Here is a 23,191-nt window from a genome sequence, read left to right as displayed (position 1 = left end):
TACTTTCTTTAACTGTTTTATGCTCCATTTACAGCGTTTTGGGCTACAAAAACTCTTGACATCTGTAACATTTGACCAGACTGGCCTTTTCTCCCTACAAACATCAATGAGCCTTCGGTACAAATAAACCTGTTGCCATTACACTGGTATTTCCTTGGACCACTTTTGGTAGGTACTAACCACTAAATACTGGACTTTACAATACCTGCCATTTTGGAGTTGCTCAGACTGAATCATATAGATATCACAATTGGTTAAGCAACTGATTCAAAGCCTATTTTTCCAAAACCAGGGAAAATCAGGGGAAATTTATCATTGTTGGTGTGCACAGTTTTACTGTGAATTGCAGCAGTTTTGCATTAAAGGGGTATTCTGCCCCTAGTAATGACTGGCGATACAGGGGCCAGAGCATCGTTACGTCACGGCTCCGCCCCCTCAATACATGTCTATGGGAGGGGGCGAGGCGGCCATGTGACGTCATGATGCTCCGGACCCTGTATCACCGGTCATTACGCACAGAGTGAGTGTGCTCTGTGCAGTAATGATAGCGGGGCACTGCAGCGGAGATCCCGGGGGTCCCCAGCAGCGGGACCCCGGCGATCTGACATCTTATCCCCTATCCTTTAGATAGGGGATAAGATGTCTAGGGGCAGAGTACCCCTTTAAGTACATGCTTTTTAGGTAGTTTACTTGTACGTGCCCCAAATCTGCAGCAATTCACTATGAATCAATATGCAATTCTGCCCTATAGCCACAATACATGAACCTAGCAGAAGTCTGGTTACAGGCACCCTGAGAGAGATGCTATGTTTTCATTTTAGGGGCCGTATTTTATTTATTTATTTATAAAATAGATGTTACAGCAGACCACTTTGTAGTATGCAATATTCATAAGTAGAGATGAGCAAACTTTTGAAAAATTAGATTCGGCCGATTCGCCGAATTTTCCTAAAAAATTAGTTTTGGGTCGAATTTATATTGCGGCGGATCTATATTAAAAACGGCTATTTCTGGACTACAGAGAGCCTCAATAGGGGTGTAGAACACTTTGCTTTGTTCTAACACGAATATGGAGTGTGATGGGGTAGTTAAATAATACTGTTATTCAGTATGACATGCAGATTACAGGAATCGCTATTAGAATCACTGCCGCAGAGCGGCACAATGACAGAGCCTAGAGATGGCATCAGTATGAGGAGACCATATAGTGACTGAATGTCAGCCTGAAGGTGTTGGCAGCATGACGAGACCATATAGTGGCTAAATGACACAGCATGGAGGTGTTGGCAGCATGAGACTATATAGTGGCTGAATGACACAGCCTGGAACTGGCAGCAGCATGAGACCATATAGTGGCTGAATGACACAGCATGGAGGTGTTGGCTGCATGAGGAGATCATATACTGGCTGAATGATACAGCTTTGATGTGGCTGAAGCATGAGGACACCATATAGTGGCTGAATGACACAGCGTGAAGGTGTTGGCAGCATGATCCCCAAGATTAAAAGATGAATTTTGAAATTTAAATTGAAGATTTATGGTAACTAGTGCAACCATAATTTTTTTAGGCCCAGGTCCAGCAGTATCAGTAAACCATATATTGGCTGAATGACACAGCCTGGAGGTGGCTGAAGCATGAGGAGACCATATAGTGGCTGAATGACACAGCCTGGAGGGGGCTGAAGCATGAGGAGAAACCATATAGTGGCTGAATGGCACAGCCTGGAGTTTTTGGCAGCATGAGGAGACCATTAGTGGCTGAATGACACAGCCTGAAGTTTGTGGCAGCATGAGGAGACCATATAGTGTCTGAATGGCACAGCCTAGAGTTGGCGGCAGATGATGAGACAATAGGGCTTCACAATCTCTAAGAATAAAAGATTAATTTTGAAATTTCCATTGAAGATGCATGGTACCTAGTGCTACCATAAACATATATAAGTAATGTCCTAGGCCAAGCAGCATCACTAAAGCATGTAGTTGCTGAATGACTGGACTGGAGGTGGCTGAAGCATCAGAAAACCATATATTGGATAAATGGCACAGCCTGGAGGTGGCTGAAGCATCAGTAAAACATATATTGGATGAATGGCAAAGCCTTGAAGTGGCTGAAGCATCTGTTGACCATAAATTGGATGAATGACACAGCCTGGAGATGGCTGAAGCATCGGTTAACCATATATTGGATGAATGGCACAGCATGGAGGTGTCTGAAGCATCAGAAAACCATATATTGGATGAATGGCACAGCCTGGAGGTGCTTGAAGCATCAGTAAACCAAGTAAACCATATATTGGATGAATGACACAGCCTGGAGGTGTTGGCAGCCTGAGGAGACCATACTGTGGCTATAGGGAGATGGGAGAGAAAAAAGAAAGACAGGGGGACGCTCCCTTGTAGCGTATATCGAATTGGTGTGATCCCTCCACCGCACCTAAGTGATATACTCACCTTTAGGTGATGATGTGTAGATACCATGACTGTTGAGGGTCGAATTTATATTGCGGCGGATCTATATTAAAAACGGCTATTTCTGGACTACAGAGAGCCTCAATAGGGGTGTAGAACACTTTGCTTTGTTCTAACACGAATATGGAGTGTGATGGGGTAGTTAAATAATACTGTTATTCAGTATGACATGCAGATTACAGGAATCGCTATTAGAATCACTGCCGCAGAGCGGCACAATGACAGAGCCTAGAGATGGCATCAGTATGAGGAGACCATATAGTGACTGAATGTCAGCCTGAAGGTGTTGGCAGCATGACGAGACCATATAGTGGCTAAATGACACAGCATGGAGGTGTTGGCAGCATGAGACTATATAGTGGCTGAATGACACAGCCTGGAACTGGCAGCAGCATGAGACCATATAGTGGCTGAATGACACAGCATGGAGGTGTTGGCTGCATGAGGAGATCATATACTGGCTGAATGATACAGCTTTGATGTGGCTGAAGCATGAGGACACCATATAGTGGCTGAATGACACAGCGTGAAGGTGTTGGCAGCATGATCCCCAAGATTAAAAGATGAATTTTGAAATTTAAATTGAAGATTTATGGTAACTAGTGCAACCATAATTTTTTTAGGCCCAGGTCCAGCAGTATCAGTAAACCATATATTGGCTGAATGACACAGCCTGGAGGTGGCTGAAGCATGAGGAGACCATATAGTGGCTGAATGACACAGCCTGGAGGGGGCTGAAGCATGAGGAGAAACCATATAGTGGCTGAATGGCACAGCCTGGAGTTTTTGGCAGCATGAGGAGACCATTAGTGGCTGAATGACACAGCCTGAAGTTTGTGGCAGCATGAGGAGACCATATAGTGTCTGAATGGCACAGCCTAGAGTTGGCGGCAGATGATGAGACAATAGGGCTTCACAATCTCTAAGAATAAAAGATTAATTTTGAAATTTCCATTGAAGATGCATGGTACCTAGTGCTACCATAAACATATATAAGTAATGTCCTAGGCCAAGCAGCATCACTAAAGCATGTAGTTGCTGAATGACTGGACTGGAGGTGGCTGAAGCATCAGAAAACCATATATTGGATAAATGGCACAGCCTGGAGGTGGCTGAAGCATCAGTAAAACATATATTGGATGAATGGCAAAGCCTTGAAGTGGCTGAAGCATCTGTTGACCATAAATTGGATGAATGACACAGCCTGGAGATGGCTGAAGCATCGGTTAACCATATATTGGATGAATGGCACAGCATGGAGGTGTCTGAAGCATCAGAAAACCATATATTGGATGAATGGCACAGCCTGGAGGTGCTTGAAGCATCAGTAAACCAAGTAAACCATATATTGGATGAATGACACAGCCTGGAGGTGTTGGCAGCCTGAGGAGACCATACTGTGGCTATAGGGAGATGGGAGAGAAAAAAGAAAGACAGGGGGACGCTCCCTTGTAGCGTATATCGAATTGGTGTGATCCCTCCACCGCACCTAAGTGATATACTCACCTTTAGGTGATGATGTGTAGATACCATGACTGTTGAGGGTCGAATTTATATTGCGGCGGATCTATATTAAAAACGGCTATTTCTGGACTACAGAGAGCCTCAATAGGGGTGTAGAACACTTTGCTTTGTTCTAACACGAATATGGAGTGTGATGGGGTAGTTAAATAATACTGTTATTCAGTATGACATGCAGATTACAGGAATCGCTATTAGAATCACTGCCGCAGAGCGGCACAATGACAGAGCCTAGAGATGGCATCAGTATGAGGAGACCATATAGTGACTGAATGTCAGCCTGAAGGTGTTGGCAGCATGACGAGACCATATAGTGGCTAAATGACACAGCATGGAGGTGTTGGCAGCATGAGACTATATAGTGGCTGAATGACACAGCCTGGAACTGGCAGCAGCATGAGACCATATAGTGGCTGAATGACACAGCATGGAGGTGTTGGCTGCATGAGGAGATCATATACTGGCTGAATGATACAGCTTTGATGTGGCTGAAGCATGAGGACACCATATAGTGGCTGAATGACACAGCGTGAAGGTGTTGGCAGCATGATCCCCAAGATTAAAAGATGAATTTTGAAATTTAAATTGAAGATTTATGGTAACTAGTGCAACCATAATTTTTTTAGGCCCAGGTCCAGCAGTATCAGTAAACCATATATTGGCTGAATGACACAGCCTGGAGGTGGCTGAAGCATGAGGAGACCATATAGTGGCTGAATGACACAGCCTGGAGGGGGCTGAAGCATGAGGAGAAACCATATAGTGGCTGAATGGCACAGCCTGGAGTTTTTGGCAGCATGAGGAGACCATTAGTGGCTGAATGACACAGCCTGAAGTTTGTGGCAGCATGAGGAGACCATATAGTGTCTGAATGGCACAGCCTAGAGTTGGCGGCAGATGATGAGACAATAGGGCTTCACAATCTCTAAGAATAAAAGATTAATTTTGAAATTTCCATTGAAGATGCATGGTACCTAGTGCTACCATAAACATATATAAGTAATGTCCTAGGCCAAGCAGCATCACTAAAGCATGTAGTTGCTGAATGACTGGACTGGAGGTGGCTGAAGCATCAGAAAACCATATATTGGATAAATGGCACAGCCTGGAGGTGGCTGAAGCATCAGTAAAACATATATTGGATGAATGGCAAAGCCTTGAAGTGGCTGAAGCATCTGTTGACCATAAATTGGATGAATGACACAGCCTGGAGATGGCTGAAGCATCGGTTAACCATATATTGGATGAATGGCACAGCATGGAGGTGTCTGAAGCATCAGAAAACCATATATTGGATGAATGGCACAGCCTGGAGGTGCTTGAAGCATCAGTAAACCAAGTAAACCATATATTGGATGAATGACACAGCCTGGAGGTGTTGGCAGCATGAGGAGACCATACTGTGGCTATAGGGAGATGGGAGAGAAAAAAGAAAGACAGGGGGACGCTCCCTTGTAGCGTATATCGAATTGGTGTGATCCCTCCACCGCACCTAAGTGATATACTCACCTTTAGGTGATGATGTGTAGATACCATGACTGTTGAGGGTCATGGTAATCGAGGTGAACTAGAGCTGCTGCACTCGGACAGATTCTGGATTCCCAATATGGGACCAGCTAGGAAATGTGCAAATATTTGGAAAAGGCTGTCTTGGAGCAGCGCCTCCAAGACCGCCTTTTCAAATATTTGCACATATAGTGGCTAAATGACACAGCGTGGAGGTGTTGGCAGCATGAGGAGACCATATAGTTGCTGAATGACACAGCCTGGAGCTAGCAGCAGCATGAGTAGACACCAGGGCTTTACAATCCCTAAGATTAAAAGATGAATTTTTAAATTGAAATTGAAGATTTATGGTAACTAATTTTTTTATTCCCAGCAGCATCAGTAAACCATATATTGGCTGAATTTCACAGCCTGGAGGTGGCTGTATCATGAAGAGACCATATAGTGTTTGAATGGCACAACCTGGAGTTGGCTGAAGCATGAGGAGACCATATAGTGTCTGAATGGCACAGCCTGGAGTTGGCTGAAGCATGAGGAGACCTTTGAAATTGAAGATTTTAAAATAGAAATTGAAGATTTTGAAATTGAAATGTTAACTCCCATGTTTTAGTGTCCCGGGCCCCAGACTTGTGGGTACAAAGGACCAAATTTAACAAGGAGTCAGCACAATGACACATGTCAGCACAATGACAGAGCCTGGAGGTGGCATCAGTATGAGGAGACCATATAGTGGCTGAATGGCACAACCTGGAGTTAGCTGAAGCATGAGGAGACCATATAGTGGCTGAATGGCACAGCCTGGAAGTGGCTGAAGCAAGAGGATACCATATAGTTGTTGAATGAGACAGCTTGGAGGTGATAGCAGCATCAGGAGTCCTGAAAGTGACCCTAATGCAGAGGAGTTTTTGAAACTGGGGACCAGCATCAGCATGAGGAGACCATATGGCGGCACAATGACGGAGCCTTGAGGTGGCGGCAGCAGCAGCATGAGGGCCATGCCAAATGAGGGTAGAGTCTGAGGAACCCACCGACTGTTGACTGCTAGCTGACCCAGCTACGTATTTTAGTAAAACACCAACCGGTGATTACTTTTGCCTTAACTTTCACAGTATCTAGGCCCTTGACAGATTAACAGGTACAAAATAGTACACTACTTAGACGTATATGTTATGCACTTATGAGGGCAGAAAAAAACACTACAGTACACTTAAATAAAACATATTTTTGCACAACACCAGCAGTACACAACAGTGCTGCAGCACAAAAAAGCTGTGTACTAAACAAAAAATTGCACTCTGTCAAAGACTATTAGGAATGGACTACTGGGTATTATACCATCTACAGACTAGTATAACCAGCAGATGATTTGTTGTGGAACAAAGACACAGAATTGTGCAGAACGCTGATGTGTCGGATGTCACTTTGGATGAAGTGGATGACCAAGTGAACTGATCAATCACGGCTGCTGGGTTGCTGGTTGAGACACGACTGCTAGCTGACACCAGGAGCTCAGACCTCTCATTGCGACTCCGGCTGCCACACGCCCCTACTCCGCTGTGACTTCTGCCTGTGCCTGATGAATTTAGGCCTCTGCCACTCCACTGTGCACATCCTGGCACTACTATGCCTGACATACTTATTGCGTATATCAGGGGAGTACGATACGCTTCACTACGCTTAAAACAGTATTTGTCTAGAACAGCAGCAAGTGTGTACTATTATCTGTCCTTTCACAGTATATAGGCCCTTGACAGATTATCAGGTACAAAATAGTACACTACTTAGATGTAGGTATGTGGTATCAGGTATGCACTTATGAGGGCAGAAAAATGCGGTACAGTACGCTTAAAAAAATGTATTTTAGTAAAACACAAGCAGGTGATTACTTTTGCCTGGACTTTCACAGTATGTAGGCCCTTGACAGATTACAGGTACAAAATAGTACACTACTTAGATGTACGTATATGTTATGCACTTATGAGGGCCGGAAAATGCGGTACAGTACGCTTAAAAAAAACTTATTTTTGCACAACACCAGCAGTACACAACAGTGCTGCAGCACAAAAAAGCTGTGTACTAAACACAAAATTGCACTATGTCAAAGACTATTAGGAATGGACTACTGGGTATTATACCATCTACGGACTAGTATAACCAGCAGATGATTTGTTGTGGAACAAAGACACAGAATTGCGCAGAACGCTGATGTGACCAGGATGTGAAACGCTGCTGGAATGAGCTTTTCTGTGTAACACACACTCAGTGATGTCCGTCCTATCTCTGTGCAGTATAATGAATATGACGAGCCTGCAAAATGGCTGCCGGATAAATAGGGCTATGACATCACAGGGTTGACTGGCTGCTGATAGGCTGCATCCTGCATGTGATTCAGGGTCATCCCGCCTATTTCCTTTCCCACCTTGCCTTCCCAGCATTCCTTGCCCCATGTACTGACATGTGGATCTGCCCTTTTAGATGCCCTGGAGCCTGGACCTCAGTAAATGGAGTTTAATTTAGTGATTCATGCGATAGAATTGCTGCGATATTCGCATTCGTTGCAAATCGAATATTTCATGAAATTCGTAACAAATTTGGGTTTGTCAGCTTTGATTCGCTCATCTCATTCATAAGCTGCCCCTCTGGACTGACCACCAACCAATGACTGACAGCATTCTTTCTATGCACAGTATTGCAGACTAAAGCACACCCTCCTCTGTAGTACATGGTTATAAACACTGGTGAAAGTCTCTTTAAAATGAACATGGACAGTACATAGCTGCTCTTTGACTCCATCTAGTGATACTTATTCAAGCTGCAGTTGCTCTTCAAGCTGCTCTACAAAAAAAAAATTGTGTATTCACACATTCAATATCTGTTGAATATTTTGCTGCATATTTTCAGCTGATTTTGCTACCCGTTGATCTGAAGATACTGTATGTGGCAATACAACCTTAATCTTTTAATGCAAAATTATTTTAAAGAATCCTACTTTTCTGCAGAAAAAAAAAAACTGAATGAATCCTAATGAATGACTCAAATGAGAAATCTGATTTGCTAACCAGATATATTTCAGCTCATAAGCACTCCAGTTAGATGTGAATGTAGCCTATTGTAAGGGATTCCCTTCTTTTGCTCCGTGCTAGGCAGGCGCGCTCTACAAGATCTCCCGAACTTGTTGGGGGGTGTCTGGGGATTGTAAGTTTTTTTTTTCATGAAAATATTATTTACATTCCATATTTCCTTCTTCTCTTGCCTTAAGTTAGGCTTTCGTGTGTTTTGTATTTTAATACTATTAGTGTATTTGTTTTTTTCTAGCGCCTGCCTAAGGGTACGTTCACATGAGCGGATCCCCGGCGCATATAATGCTTTTGAGCCACCGCTGAAGGACCGCCATATGCTGCCTTTACAGGTGCCTGCTCGGAGCAGCAATCCGCCACTACGAGCAGACACACTGCGATGTGCGAGTTGCCGTGAGCATGCGCAGTATGCTTGCACATTGCAGCAGCTCTCTGTGCCGAGATCAATAATGATCTATCTTGTACTTTTCTATGTGGGTTTTTTATTACCCTCTTTTACTATTTTGAGTGAATTTATTTATTTTGAATAGTAAACTATCGATTCTCTTCTTGCAGCATCTCTATGGATCCTGGTCTTAGAAGTCCTGGCGGGAAAGAAATTTCTAAGACCAGGCATTTGGCATGCAGGTAGTGTCAGACTCCGCTGCCTGATGTCTCCAATTTCTCAACCTGTATCTTCTGTCGTCCGCCTTCACCTTCTCCTCAGTCAGGAGATGTTTGTCTGAGTAAAGGAGTTCATTACTCTCTCTATAAAAGCAGTTTCAGGATACCCTAGCTGCTCCGCCTAAGGGAAAGAAGCCCAGATATCACAGTTTTTGCCCATCGCAATTGGAGGAAGACTGGGATTTTTGATTAAGCCAAATATGCTTCAGCTCCTTTGTCAGATGATGAGGTTCCTGAGACTGGTAAAGTCTACTTTCCTTCTGAAAGAGCTCAGAAGCTTATTAAGCTAGTGCAGACCGAGGGCCAGCCTGAGGTTTCGGTGGGAAACTCTGTCCATCTTTAAAGGGCTCAGGGCCTTGAAGGTAGAAGGCTCTCACCAGCCTGGTGCAGGCTCAGTGGAAGATGGCAGAGAAAGCACCAGTGCTTTCAATAAGGTTTAAAGGGGTTCTCCACCATCAGGTGATTTTAGTATGTACCTGGCAGACAGTAATGGACATGCTTAGGAAGGATCTGCACTTGTCTTGGGGCTAAATGGCTATGTTGTGAGATTACCATAATACTGTGGCTAGCTTTTTGTGAATTCGTATTTACTGTTTGACCTTTCTTTTTTTTACTACAAATCCCACAATTCCATTTTCCTCCCTCCCACACATCAGCCACCCCACCCATTGAAACATAAATGAGCGGCATCCATTCAAATCAGAGTGGTTTTCAATCAGGGTGCCTACAGCTGTTGCATTAGTTGCTGATTGATCGCTCCACCCATTGAAGCAGACAGGCTCCCTGTCATCAGCTGACTAGTGAGTCAGGTCTCGGCCACATTGCAACCTGGGAAAATCTGAGACAACAGTCATTTTGTATGCTGGTAAAAATAAATATTGGAGACCCAATCCAAAGACTGGGTTGTTCCCCCAAGGGTGGACATGGCTATTGCCAAGCTGTCTAAAAGACAATAGATCCATCTGAAGACTGATCTAATCTTTGTGATGCCATGGATCGAAGAATCAAGGTCACTTTAAAGACAGAGTTATATCACTGGATCCAGCCAGAATGCAGTGGCTTCCCATGAAGTAGCGAAAGCCTTTAGGAAGTGGCTGAATAAAACTCAGAAAAACTTTGACTCTGGAACACACAGGGATGATATCCTTGCCAGTTTCAGTAAAATCAATAGGGGAAATTTATCAAAACATGTGCAGAGAAAAAGTTGCTGAGTTGTCCATAGCACTCAGATCGCTTCTTATATTTTTGACAAAGCCTCTGCAAAATGAAAGAAGCAATCTGATTGGTTGCTATGGGCAACTAGTCAACTTTTCCTCTGCACAGGTTTTGATAAATCTTCCCAAATATATCTATCAATTTTCTATGTTCTTCGATCCAACAGATCAAATTTGCCTCAAAGACCAGGTGTAATGCCCGTTTATTTGTTTTTGCATTTTTCCGTTTTAGGCCCTGTTCAGACCTTGTTTTTCATGCATTATCTGTTTTCTGTGCTTTCCTTTCCCGTCATGGAAGAGTTAAGCTTTTCACCTATGTACTAGGCAGGTGTGGCTATATAACTCCAGCTCAGTCTGTATTCTAGTGCTGGTTATTTAGTGCAATACACTTTGTCTGCTTGTGCAACAATGCTGCTATGTCTGTTTGTGCATTATACTTCTATGTCTTCTTGAGCATTTACCTTGTATTTATCTTGTGATATGATCTGAGTTTTTAGCCATAGTTATAGTCTTTCATTGTAGATTATAGTCTGTGTTACGTTAGTCGGTTTTAGGATGTATGTGCGTTCTTCTTAGACTGCGTACACACTATTAGAATCCTGTCCTGGATTCCTATTCTTAGCGGAGTTTGGTTTTGTCTTGTATCTTGAAATCTATCCCGTTTTGAATCTTGAGAAATATCCTGCTTAGTATCCTGACCCAAGTTCCTCTACGTTGTAGAGTTTGGTTTTCTTGTATCCGTGTTTATGAAGTTTCATGTATATATTTTGTTTCCTACTGGGTCAGCATCCTGATCACACGGTGGAGTGTGCCCACTGGCCAGTAGTCCATTTGGCTTTATTATTGTTGGCTACTCCTTTTGTGGAGTGGGTTGTCCAGTTTGTTAGTTATCTGTGTTCAGTGTGAACAGTGTTCTATATTTATATCCTGTTTGGTTGATACGATCTTTGTCCTTTGTACTTATCTGTTTGTGAACAGTGTCCTTTGTTCTTGATCAGTTTGCCTGTATATATTCTGCTCTGTTAGTATTTGTATCCTGTCTAGTTGTCTGTTAATTTTCCTGTAATGTATTTGTCATGTGACCAACTAGGTATATTTGTTTTTTACGCCACTGCACTGTAGCGCAGGGAGGGACCGGCTCCAAGTTGTCGAATTACCGCTAAAGGTGTTTGGGAAAGTAGGCAGGGAGAGTGCTACTAGGGACAGGTTAGGGCTTACTCTCCCTGTCTCCCCAGTTGGTCCCGACACCAGGGCATTGTCAAAATAGCACCTGTGCAATTTAAAATATATGCCAGGTAGACAAAAAGGGTAAATCTTTACCTCAGGCTGCTAAGTGCTTCAGATTTCCTAGGCAGAGTTCTCCTCCTAGAGGAAGGCAAAATAGATATGCTGCAAGAGGGAGAGATTTCAAACCTTTTCAAGGGGGGTCCTTCTGGGGGTAATTCTAACCCTAAGAAGGACTTTTGTCTGGCAAGATACTCTAGACGGCAGCAGTCTTGCCAGTTTTTTCCGGCATGGGACAGGTTTATGAAGTCCTAAAAATTGTACAGAAAGGTTATTTCCTTCCGTTTCAATTGCCCCCCCCCCCAAACCCATGGAAACATACCTGATCTCTACTCTCCTACAGGAGACAAGGCAAAGACTTCTAGAGAACTCAGTTCCAGAGTTAACTTCTCTAGCCACCCTGGAGCAAGCCCCCCCCCCCTCAGAAATCCATCAAGACGTTTATTCTCCAGTGTCTCTGGTGCCAAAGCCTTGGGGGAAGTTCAGGCTGATAATAGATTTCCGATACTTAAGTGTACCCGTCAGATCCAACAAAAAACTTTTTTTTTTTAAATATATCACTCAGTACCTAATCCTGACCATGTACATCTAATTTTTATGTGTCTAGCACCTTTATCTATTTTTTTATTACACTTTTAATTTAGCTCACTAGTCTGAATTACTCTCAAAGGGAGGGACGTGGCTTCACTGTGCAGGTCTCCACCCCCTCCCTCAGTATGCTGTCTGCTCACATCTCCCCTAGCATTAGCAAAACTACAACTCCGAGCTTGTCCTTACTGACAGTAGGAGGATTTGTCATCCAGCTGTGAGCCCTGCACTCACACCTGTCAATCAAGGAAGTGTGTCCATGACATAGGTGATGATGAAAGGACACAGCAGGACTAGTATGTGTCCAAGCAGGCAGGTGGGACAGTTATTTGACTGGCTTTTTCAGTATGAAATACTAATGAAAGCAATTGCAAAACCTATTGGTTTTGCATGCTTTACAACATATAAAAAGTTTTGAAAATACATACCGCTGCAACAACTTTGGTGTGGTAGACTTGCCCAAATCTGTTCACCCCCAGGACCTACCTTATGTCTGTTAAGTAACTCTTCCCCGTCCCCTCATGTCATATGTTTGCAAAGTGGAACGGGCACACTTCTTGGTCCCGACCTCCTCCTGGCAAGGGAAGATGACATCCCTCCGGATTTAGCCCACCTATCCAGGCCACGGCAAGTTATCGTAAAATATTTGGATTTCACCAACAAGGTGGCCATCTTGCGGGCATTCAAGTCCCTGAGGGAAGAGCTCTGCAAACTACCACCTGCTTGTTTTCAGGGACTTCTTGGCACAAGCTGTTCTCACCCATCTGTTCTGTCCTGGTGCATAAGCAGTTTCGTTTTGCTCTGATGTACCCAGCAATCCTTAGGATATTTTCTGGAAGGGTCTTATTCTGGTTCTCTCTCTCTGTGTGGTTTATCTTTTCATTCATATTCCTAATATTCTCTTTGTTCCTCCTCTATTTCACTCCACCTGAATATGAGGATTGTTTCTTGAAACGTGAAAGGTCTCCCATTACCCCAAAAGAAAGGTATGCTTTTACGACATTTAAAACATTTATCACCCGAAATTGGACATTGTTACAGGAGGCTCATTTAGATGAAATTTCTTTCCAATGAAGAAATGGTGGGTGGGAAGGCTAGGGAGGTCCCTATGTGAGGCCTTTGTATGTCAGGTTTCTGACGTTTATAGAGACCAGGAGGGGAGGATTTGCAGCCTTAGGGTTAAGACAGCCTTGGAGGATATTTTTCTTTGTAATGTTTATGGGCCTAACACAGGGGGAGCCACCTTTCTGAGGGCTCTAACTCAGCATCACAGTGCTTCCTCTTTGGTACATAAGATAGTGGTGGGAGACTTTAACATGGTTATGGAGTTTCGGAAAGACAGGGATAGGGGAGGCTATCTCGGGCAGGAATAGGGACATGCTGCTGGCTCCATGGGAGGCTGATCTGCAAATGAGGGATGGGTGGCCCTATCCTTACCCTGATGCTAGGGAGTACAGCCATTATTCGCATGCCCAGAATTTCTGGTCCTGACTAGATTATTGCTTCTCCCCCCCCGATAGTTTTACTGGGGACTTCTATAACATTTTGAGATCTGAGGCTGCTCTGATCCTTCTACCTCTTTACATCTCTTATCTGGGAGGTAGTTTGAGAGTATTGGCCAAGCCAGGTAAAGATGTTCAAGCTCCTGATGGCTACAGGCCGATTTCTTTGATAAACGTAGACCTTAAAATCATGTCTAAATTTATGGCGTATCAGTTAGCTAGGTTACTCCTGAGACTGCTCTCACCTGTACAGGTGGGTTTTGTGCAGGGTAGATCAGCTGTGACGAATTTGAGGAAAGTAATAGTGGTCTTGAATGAGGTTCAGCTTCATCCACAGGCACATACAGCCCCAGCCAGTGGCGTTGCTAGGGTTGGTGTCACCCGGTGCGGTAGAAAATGGTGTCACCCCATACCTACCCCCTCCCCCCAGTAAGTTTTTAGCCTGTTGTGACAGACACCACTGTTGTAGCGCATTGTGAGAAATTCCAGTATAATAATCAGATATACCAGTTGCCACAGAATAGGAAAGTGTTAAGGAAGTTTTCACCATTTAAATATACAGCTCCCAGAATTACTTAAAGGGGTACTCCACTGGAAAACATTTACTTTTATATCAACTGGTGCCAGAAAGTTAAACAGATTTTTTAATTACTTCTATTTAAAATATTAATCCTTACAGTACTTATCAGCTGCTGTATGCTCCACAGGAAGTTGTGTAGTTCTTTCCAGTCTGACCACAGTGCTATTTGCTGACACCTCTGTCCATGTCAGGAACTGTCCAGAGCAGGATAGGTTTGCTATGGGGATTTGCTCCTACTATGGACAGTTCTTGACATGGACAAAGGTGTCAGCACAGAGCACTGTGGTCAGACAGAAAATAAATTAAAAAAGAAAAGAACTTCCTGTGAATCACTTATACAGCAGCTAATAAGTACTGGAAGGATTAAGATTTTTAAATAGAAGTAATTTACAAATCTGTTTAACTTTGTAGCACCAATTGATAAAAAAAAAATGTTTTCCAGTAGAGTACCCCTTTGAGCAGTGGTGAGGTTATGCTGGGAGTTGTCGTTTCACTCACCATAACTGTAGAACTTACAAGTGACTACAGCTCTGATAGGACATAGAGAGGAGAATGTACAATGATATCAGTGACTACAGGTGACATCTTCTCTATAGTGAGGATAATACACGATGATATCAGTGATTACAGATGACGTCTTCTCTATAGTGAGGAGAATACACAATGATATCAGTGACTACAGGTGACGTCTTCTCTATAGTGAGGAGAATACACAATGATATCAGTGACTACAGGTGACGTCTTCTCTATAGTCTTCCCTTATCTAATTCAGATGGTACATACCGCCAGGACTTGTTCCAGCTAAAACTTCTGTCTGCAGAATGTGACGCCCAGACGTCTCCTCTCTATGTCAGCGCTTTCTCATCCTCTATATGAAAACAGTTATTATTATAAACCTGCCAGACACTGTATCCTCTAAATATAATACTACTATACACTATACTCTTTGATTATAAACCTTCCATACACCATACCCACTGAATATAATACTACCACACACTGTACATTCTGAATATAATACCAACATATACTGTACACTCTGAATATAAATCTGCCACATACTGTAACCCTGAATATAATACCGCCACACACTGTACCCTCTGAATATAATACTACCACCCACTGCGCCCTCTGAATATAATACTACCACCCACTGCGCCCTCTGAATATAATACTACCACAAACTGCGCCCCCTGAATATAAATCTGCCACATAGTGTACCCTCTGAATATAAATCTGCCACATACTGTACCCCTGAATATAAATCTGCCACATACTGTACCCCTGAATATAATACTACCACCCACTGCACCCTCTGAATATAATACTTAGAGATGAGCGAACTACAGTAAATTCGATTCGTCACGAACTTCTCGGCTCGGCAGTTGATGACTTTTCCTGCATAAATTAGTTCAGCTTTCAGGTGCTCCCGTGGGCTGGAAAAGGTGGATACAGTCCTAGGAGACTCTTTCTAGGACTGTATCCACCTTTTCCAGCCCACCGGAGCACCGGAAAGCTGAACTAATTTATGCAGGATAAGTCATCAACTGCCGAGCCGAGAAGTTCGAGACAAATCGAATTTACTGTAAGTTCGCTCATCCCTAATAATACTACCACAAACTGCGCCCTCTGAATATAATACTACCACAAACTGCGCCCTATGAATATAATACTACCACAAACTGCGCCCTCTAAATATAATACTACCACAAACTGCGCCCTCTAAATATAATACTACCACAAACTGCGCCCTATGAATAACATTGCCATACAGTGCACCTTCTGAATATAATACCACAACCGCAGTAACACCCCTCAACATCCGTTAGCTGATGCTATTACCACGGGAGGGGGGGTATTGGTGGTGTTGCTAGTGGATAATGGGGGTGCTACTACTGGGGGGTGTTGCTGGAGGATGATGAGGGTGCTACTGGCCATCCCCCCTGGCAGTACCACCCCCATCATCCATCGGCAGGATCATCCTCCTGGCAGGAGCACCGCCATCATCCACCACCAGGATCTGCTGATGGAGGTGCTGCTGCTGGGGGGTGGGTGTTGCTGGTGGATGATGAGGGTGCTACTGCCAGGGCGGGAGCATTAGGTAGGCAGCAGTTCCCCCACATTAGGTAGGTAGCAGTTTCCCCACATTAGGTAGCATCTTTTCCCCACATTAGGCAGCATAGATTCCCCACATGTGGTACCAGTTCCCCCACATTAGGTAGGTACCAGTTACCCCACATTAGGTAGCAATTTCCCCACATTAGGTAGCACAGATTCCCCACATTATGTAGCAGTTTCCCCACATTATGTAGCAGTTTCCCCACATTATGTAGCAGTTTCCCCACATTAGGTAGCATAGATTCCCCACATTTGGTAGCACAGATTACCCACATAAGGTAGCATAGACTCCCCACATAAGGTAGCATAGACTCCCCACATAAGGTAGCATAGACTCCCCACATAAGGTAGCAAAGACTCCCCACATTAGGTAGCATAGACTCCGCACACTTGGTAGTAGTTTCCCCACATTAGGCCGCAGGTTCCCCACAATGGGTCAAAGTCTCCCCACATTAGATCGCCCCCCCCCCCCCCACCACACACACAGCACACACACACCACACACACATACAAAAAACACATACAAACACAGAGAGACACACACACACACACAAACACACACACAGTCAGATAGACACACACTCACAGACAGACACACACAGAGTCACACACACACACAGTCACACACACACACACACACAGTCACACACACACACACACACACACACAGTCACACACACACAGTCACACACACAGTCACACACACACAGTCACACACACACACAGTCACACACACAGTCACACACACACACAGTCACACACACACACAGTCACACACACACACACAGAGTCACACACACATACAGACAGAGAGACAGACACACACACTCACCCACTCAGCGCAGCGCTCCTTCTCACCTGGCGCCCTGCGAGTGACGTAACTGACGTCCTCCTGCGCGGCCATGCAGTGTGACGTCAGGCCGGCGCAGACGTGGGAGCGGAGGCCGGGCACAGTGCTTGTGACGGCGAGGGGATGTGATGACGGACGGGCGCACAGTGCAGGTGAAAGAGGGGGGGGGTTGCTGACGGACGGAAGGGCGCACCGCACACACAGCGCGGGGGGGGGATGTGGTGACGGATGGGAGGCCGGTTGGGCACAGATGGGGGGTGTCTGTGTAGCGGGGGAGGGGTGGGTGCTGCGGAGCATCTTGGTGTCACCCCATTAGGTTGGTGTCACCCGGTGCGGGCCGCACCCCCTGCACCCGGGTCGTAACGCCACTGGCCCCAGCCATTTTGTCTCTGGATGCTGAAAAGGCTTTGACAATGTGCACTGGGGCTGGCTTTGGAGAGTTTTGAAGAAGAAGGGCTTTGGGGGTCCCTTCCTTAGCTATCTTCAATCTATGTGTCCTCCCAGGCTACAATCCATATGCCAAAGTTCCTTTCCTACCCCAGAAGGGTTCCCTATCCCCCCTATTGTTTCAGTGTTTTTTCAGAAAAAATATCTTTTGCTTCCGAGAGCCATACATCAAGATTTAAATTCTCTGAAATAAATCCTGTCATATCAGTTTCTTAGACAAAAGTAGACTTTACGTGGAAAAATTTGGTTTCACGTAGACCAATTGTAGTGTTCATCTACTGGACTGCGGCATGTAATGAGAAGTCAGACCGAACTTCCTCAGGGGTTAAAAAACGTAAAGGGTAGAGTACTACATATACAAGATAAATGTCAAGTATAACAGCAAAAAGCAGCTCACTGCCATGTCAAGATGAAAACAATTATAGAAATTTCCCCAAAGAATAACATAGCCTACAATGGGCCAGATGCCTCATAGATACGGGGATAATTTTCTTCTCTTCCTAAACATATATGTTCCATTGTGATCCTGTACCATGCAATGTGGATCTAGGAGTAAAGGAGAAAAAAACAAACAGAGCACTTCAATGCAAGATCATAAATAGGTGCTTACCCTCTCCTGGCGTAGTATAGAAAATATGATCACAGTGGAAAAAAGTAGGCCAAATGAGGCTGCCTAAACAAAGAAGCCAGGATGCATATTAGGTTATCCTTTGGGGAAATTTTCCTCTTGACATGGCCGCGAGTGGACCTTGTAGTTCTTGAAGACCCATTTTTTTTCATTTTTAGAAGTCGTATATGGAGAAAAAGCACCACAAAATTTGTAGCCCAGTTTCTCTAGAGTATGGAAATACCTCATATGTTGACATAAAGTGCTCTGCGGGCTCACAACATGGCTCAAGAGGGAAAAAGCAACTGAGATTTTTGAAAACAAATTTTGCTGTCATGGTTTTTGGGGACCATGTTGCATTTAGGAAGCCCCTATGGTTCCAGAACAGCAATATAACCCCCACATGGCATGCTATTTTGGAAACTACACCCCTCAAGGAAAGTAACAAGGGGTACAGTGAGGTACAGGTGTTTGACAACTTTGCATTGAAGTTGGACGTGAAAATGGAAAATTCGATTTTTAAACACTAAAATGATGGTGTTACCCCAAATGTTTCTTTTTCACAAGGGTTAATAGGAGAAAATGGACCCCAACATTTGAAACCCAATTTCTCCTGATTAAGAAAACGCCCCAAATGTGGACATTAAGTGCTCTGCTGGCGCACTACAATGCAATTTGGCTTTTTGAAAGAGAATTTTGCTAAAATGGTTTTTGGGGGGCATGTTGCATTTAGAAAGTCCCCAGGGTGCCAGAACAGCAAAAAAAAAAATCACATGGCATACTATTTTTGAAACTACACCCCTCAAGGAACGTGAAACGGGGTACAGTGAGCCTTAACACATCACAGATGTTTGACAACTTTGCGTTGAAGTAGGACGTCAAAATGGAAAATTAGATTTTTAACACAAATTATGGTGTTACCCCGAATTTTTCTTTTTCACAAGGGGTATTAGGAAAAAATGGACCCCAAAATTTGAAGCCCAATTTCTCCCAATTAAGAAAACGCCCCATATGTGGACATTAAGTGCTCTTCTGGCGCATTACAGGTCTCAGAACAGAATTTTTTTCGCTAAAATGCTGGTGTTATCCTAAACTTTTCATTTTCACAAGGGGTAATAGGAAAAAAGCCCCCAAAATTTGTAACCCCATTTTTTCTGAGTAAGAACATACCCCATATATGGATGTAAAGTGCTCTGTGGGCGAACTACAATGCTCAGAAGAGAAGGAGGCGCCATTGGGCTTTTGGAGAGAGAATTTTGCTGGAATTGAAGTCGGGGCCATGCACATTTACAAACCTCCCATGATGCCAGAACTGCAGAAACCCCCCACATGTGACCCCATTTTGAAAATTACACCCCTCACAGAATTTAATAAGGGTTGCAGTGAGCATTTACACCCCACTGGCGTTTGACATTACATTTTTAATTTTCACGGACCACTGTTTAAAAAATCTGACACCTGTGGGGCATAAATGCTCACTGTACCCTTTATTACATTCCTTGAGGGGTATAGTTTCCAAAATGGGATCACATGTGGGGGGGATCCACTGTTCTGGCACCACGGGAGGCTTTGTTAACACACATGGCCTTCAATTCCAGACACATTCCCTCTCCAAAAGCCCAATGGCGCTCCTTCTCTTCTGAGCAGAGGCAGCTCTAGACTTTTTGAGGTCTTAGGCAAAAATAAATCTGAGGCCTGCCCCAAGCGCGATAAAAAAGAAGAAAAAAAAATGTAAAAAATGTTTTTTTAAATTTCCGCGGGGCTCTCCTACCAAGGTTGACGAGCAAAAAAAACACAAAAAAGTGGTAAAAAAATAAATAAAAATAAACTCACTGCACTATATTTATCAGTGGGTATGTAGTTTAAAGTGCTGCTTTATACAACAACTCACCAATGATGTCTTCTCTAATTTGTGTCATTGCCTTCTCTTCTCCATTTGGTCCAGGCCATCCTCACGATTTCTTCCACACACAATTCTTCACCGTTAAACCTGCAAAACAAACCTATTAGGCTCTGCACTTTTTTTTTCATGGGTGACAGAGGGGTGAAGAAGACTATACATGGATGAAAGAGGGGTGTAGAGGGGTGTACAGAGAGGTGTAGAGGAGTGTACATGGATGAAAGAGGGGTGTAGAGGAGTGTACATGGGTGACAGAGGGTGTAGAGGAGTGTACATGAATGAAAGAGGGGTATAGAGGTGTGTACATGGGTGACAGAGAGGTGTAGAGGAGTGTACATGGGTGACAGAGGGGTGCAGAGGAGTGTACATGCATGAAAGAGGGGTGTAGAGGAGTGTACATGGATGAAAGAGGGGTGTAGAGGAGTGTACAGAGGGGTGTAGAGGAGTGTACATGGGTGACAGGGGTGTAGAGGAGTGTACAGAGGGGTGTAGAGGAGTGTACATGGATGAAAGAGGGGTGTAGAGGAGTGTACATAGATGAAAGAGGGGTGTGGAGGAGTGTACATGGATGAAAGAGGGGTGTAGAGAAGTGTACATGGATGAAAAAGGAGTGTAGAGGAGTGTACATGTAAGACACAGGGGTGTAGAGGAGTGTACAGAGGGGTGTAGAGGAGTGTACATGGGTGACAGGGGTGTAGAGGAGTGTACATGGGTGACAGAGGGGTGTAGAGGAGTGTACATGGGTGACAGAGGGGTGTAGAGGAGTGTACATGGGTGAAAGAGGGGTGTCGAGGATTGGACATGGGTGACAGAGGGGTGTAGAGGAGTGTAAATGGGTGACAGAGGGGTGTAGAGGAGTGTAAATGGGTGACAGAGGGGTGTAAAGGAGTGTACATGGATGAAAGAGGGGTGTAGAGGAGTGTACAGAGGGGTGTAGAGGAGTGTACATGGGTGACAAAGGGGTGTAGAAGAGTGTACATGGGTGACAGAGGGGTGTAGAAGAGTGTACATGGGTGACAGGGGTGTAGAGGAGTGTACATGGGTGACAGAGGAGTGTAGAGGAGTGTACAGAGGGGTGTAGAGGAGTGTACATGGGTGACAGAGGGGTGTAGAAGAGTGTACATGGGTGACAGAGGGGTGTAGAAGAGTGTACATGGGTGACAGGGGTGTAGAGGAGTGTACATGGGTGACAGAGGAGTGTAGAGGAGTGTACAGAGGGGTGTAGAGGAGTGTACATGAGTGACAGAGGGGTGTAGAGAAGTGTACAGAGGGGTGTAGAGAAGTGTACATGGGTGACAGAGGGGTGTAGAGGAGTGTACATGGGTGAAAGAGGGGTGTAGAGGATTGGACATGGGTGACAGAGGGGTGTAGAGGAGTGTAAATGGGTGACAGAGGGGTGTAGAGGAGTGTAAATGGGTGACAGAGGGGTGTAAAGGAGTGTACATGGATGAAAGAGGGGTGTAGAGGAGTGTACAGAGGGGTGTAGAGGAGTGTACATGGGTGACAGATGGGTGTAGGGGAGTGTACAGAGGGGTGTAGGGAGGTGTACAAGGGTGACAGATGGGTGTACAAGGGTGAACATGGGTGATGGGGGCATAGGGGGTTACAGAGGGGTGGACAGGGGTGACAAGGTGGTAACAGAGGGGTGGACAGAGGTCAAAAGGATGTGGTCAGGGGGGGTGGACAATGGAGGGTGAACATGGGTGACAGGGATGGACAGGGGTGACAGAGGGTTGGATGGGGGGGGTGGACATGGATGACAGGAGGGTGGACATGGTGGGAGACAGGGGGTCAGAGGGGTGGACAAGGGTGACAAGGGTTTAAAAGAGGGACAGGAGTGACAGAGAGGGGTGGACTGGGGTAACAAAGGGACAGATGGGTGAACATGAGGGTGGACATGGGTGACAGGGTAGATAGACTACAGAGGTAAACATGAGCGACAGGGATGGACAGGGGAGTGGACAATGCGGACATGGATGACAGGAGGGTGGACATGAGTTACGGGATGATAGGAGGGTGGACATAGATGACATGGATGACAGGGGGTGGACATGGATGACAGGGGGTGGACAGGGGTGACAGGAGGGTGAACAGGGGTGACAGGAGGGTGAACAGGGGTGACAGGGATGACAGGAAGGTAAACATGGGTGACAGGGGAATGGACAGGGGTGACAGGGGGGTGGACGGGGTGACAGGAGGGTGAACAGGGGTGACAGGAGGGTGAACAGGGGTGACAGGAGGGTGAACATGGGTGACAAGGTAGTGGACAGGGGTGACAAGGGGGTGGACAGGGGTGACAGGGGGGTGGACAGGGGTGACAGGGGGGTGGACAGGGGTGACAGGGGGGTGGACAGGGGTGACAGGATGGTGAACATGGGTGGGAACAGGGGTGACAGTGGGGTGGACATGTTATGATAACATTGTTACAGACAGTGTACACACCTGACATCCTGACTGGCCATGGTGTGGGATGAGTATGGACTGGATCGGTGTTTCCCAACCAGGGTGCCTCCAGCTGTTGCAAAACTACAACTCCAAGCATGCTCAGACTGCCCAGGCATGCTGGGAGTTGTAGTTCTGTGACATCTGAAGGGACAGATGTTACAGAACTACAACTCCCAGCATGTCTGGACTGTCTGGGCATGCTGAGAGTTGTAGTTTTGCAACATCTGGAGGGCTACAGCTTGGGCACCACTGTATAGTGGTCTCCAAATGGTGGCCCTACAGATGTTGCAAAGCTACAACTCCCAGCATGCCCAGACAGCCTTTTGCTGTCTGGGCATGCTGGGATTTGTAGTTTGGCAACCCCTAGAAGGCAGCAGTAAAGATCGCTTTACGGTGCTCTTTACTGCTACCTTCACCGC

Source organism: Hyla sarda, chromosome 1, assembly GCF_029499605.1.
Source record: "Hyla sarda isolate aHylSar1 chromosome 1, aHylSar1.hap1, whole genome shotgun sequence".
Classification (NCBI taxonomy): Eukaryota; Metazoa; Chordata; class Amphibia; order Anura; family Hylidae; genus Hyla; species Hyla sarda.
The sequence above is the reverse complement of the archived record's forward strand: the minus strand, read 5'-3'. Positions refer to the sequence as shown.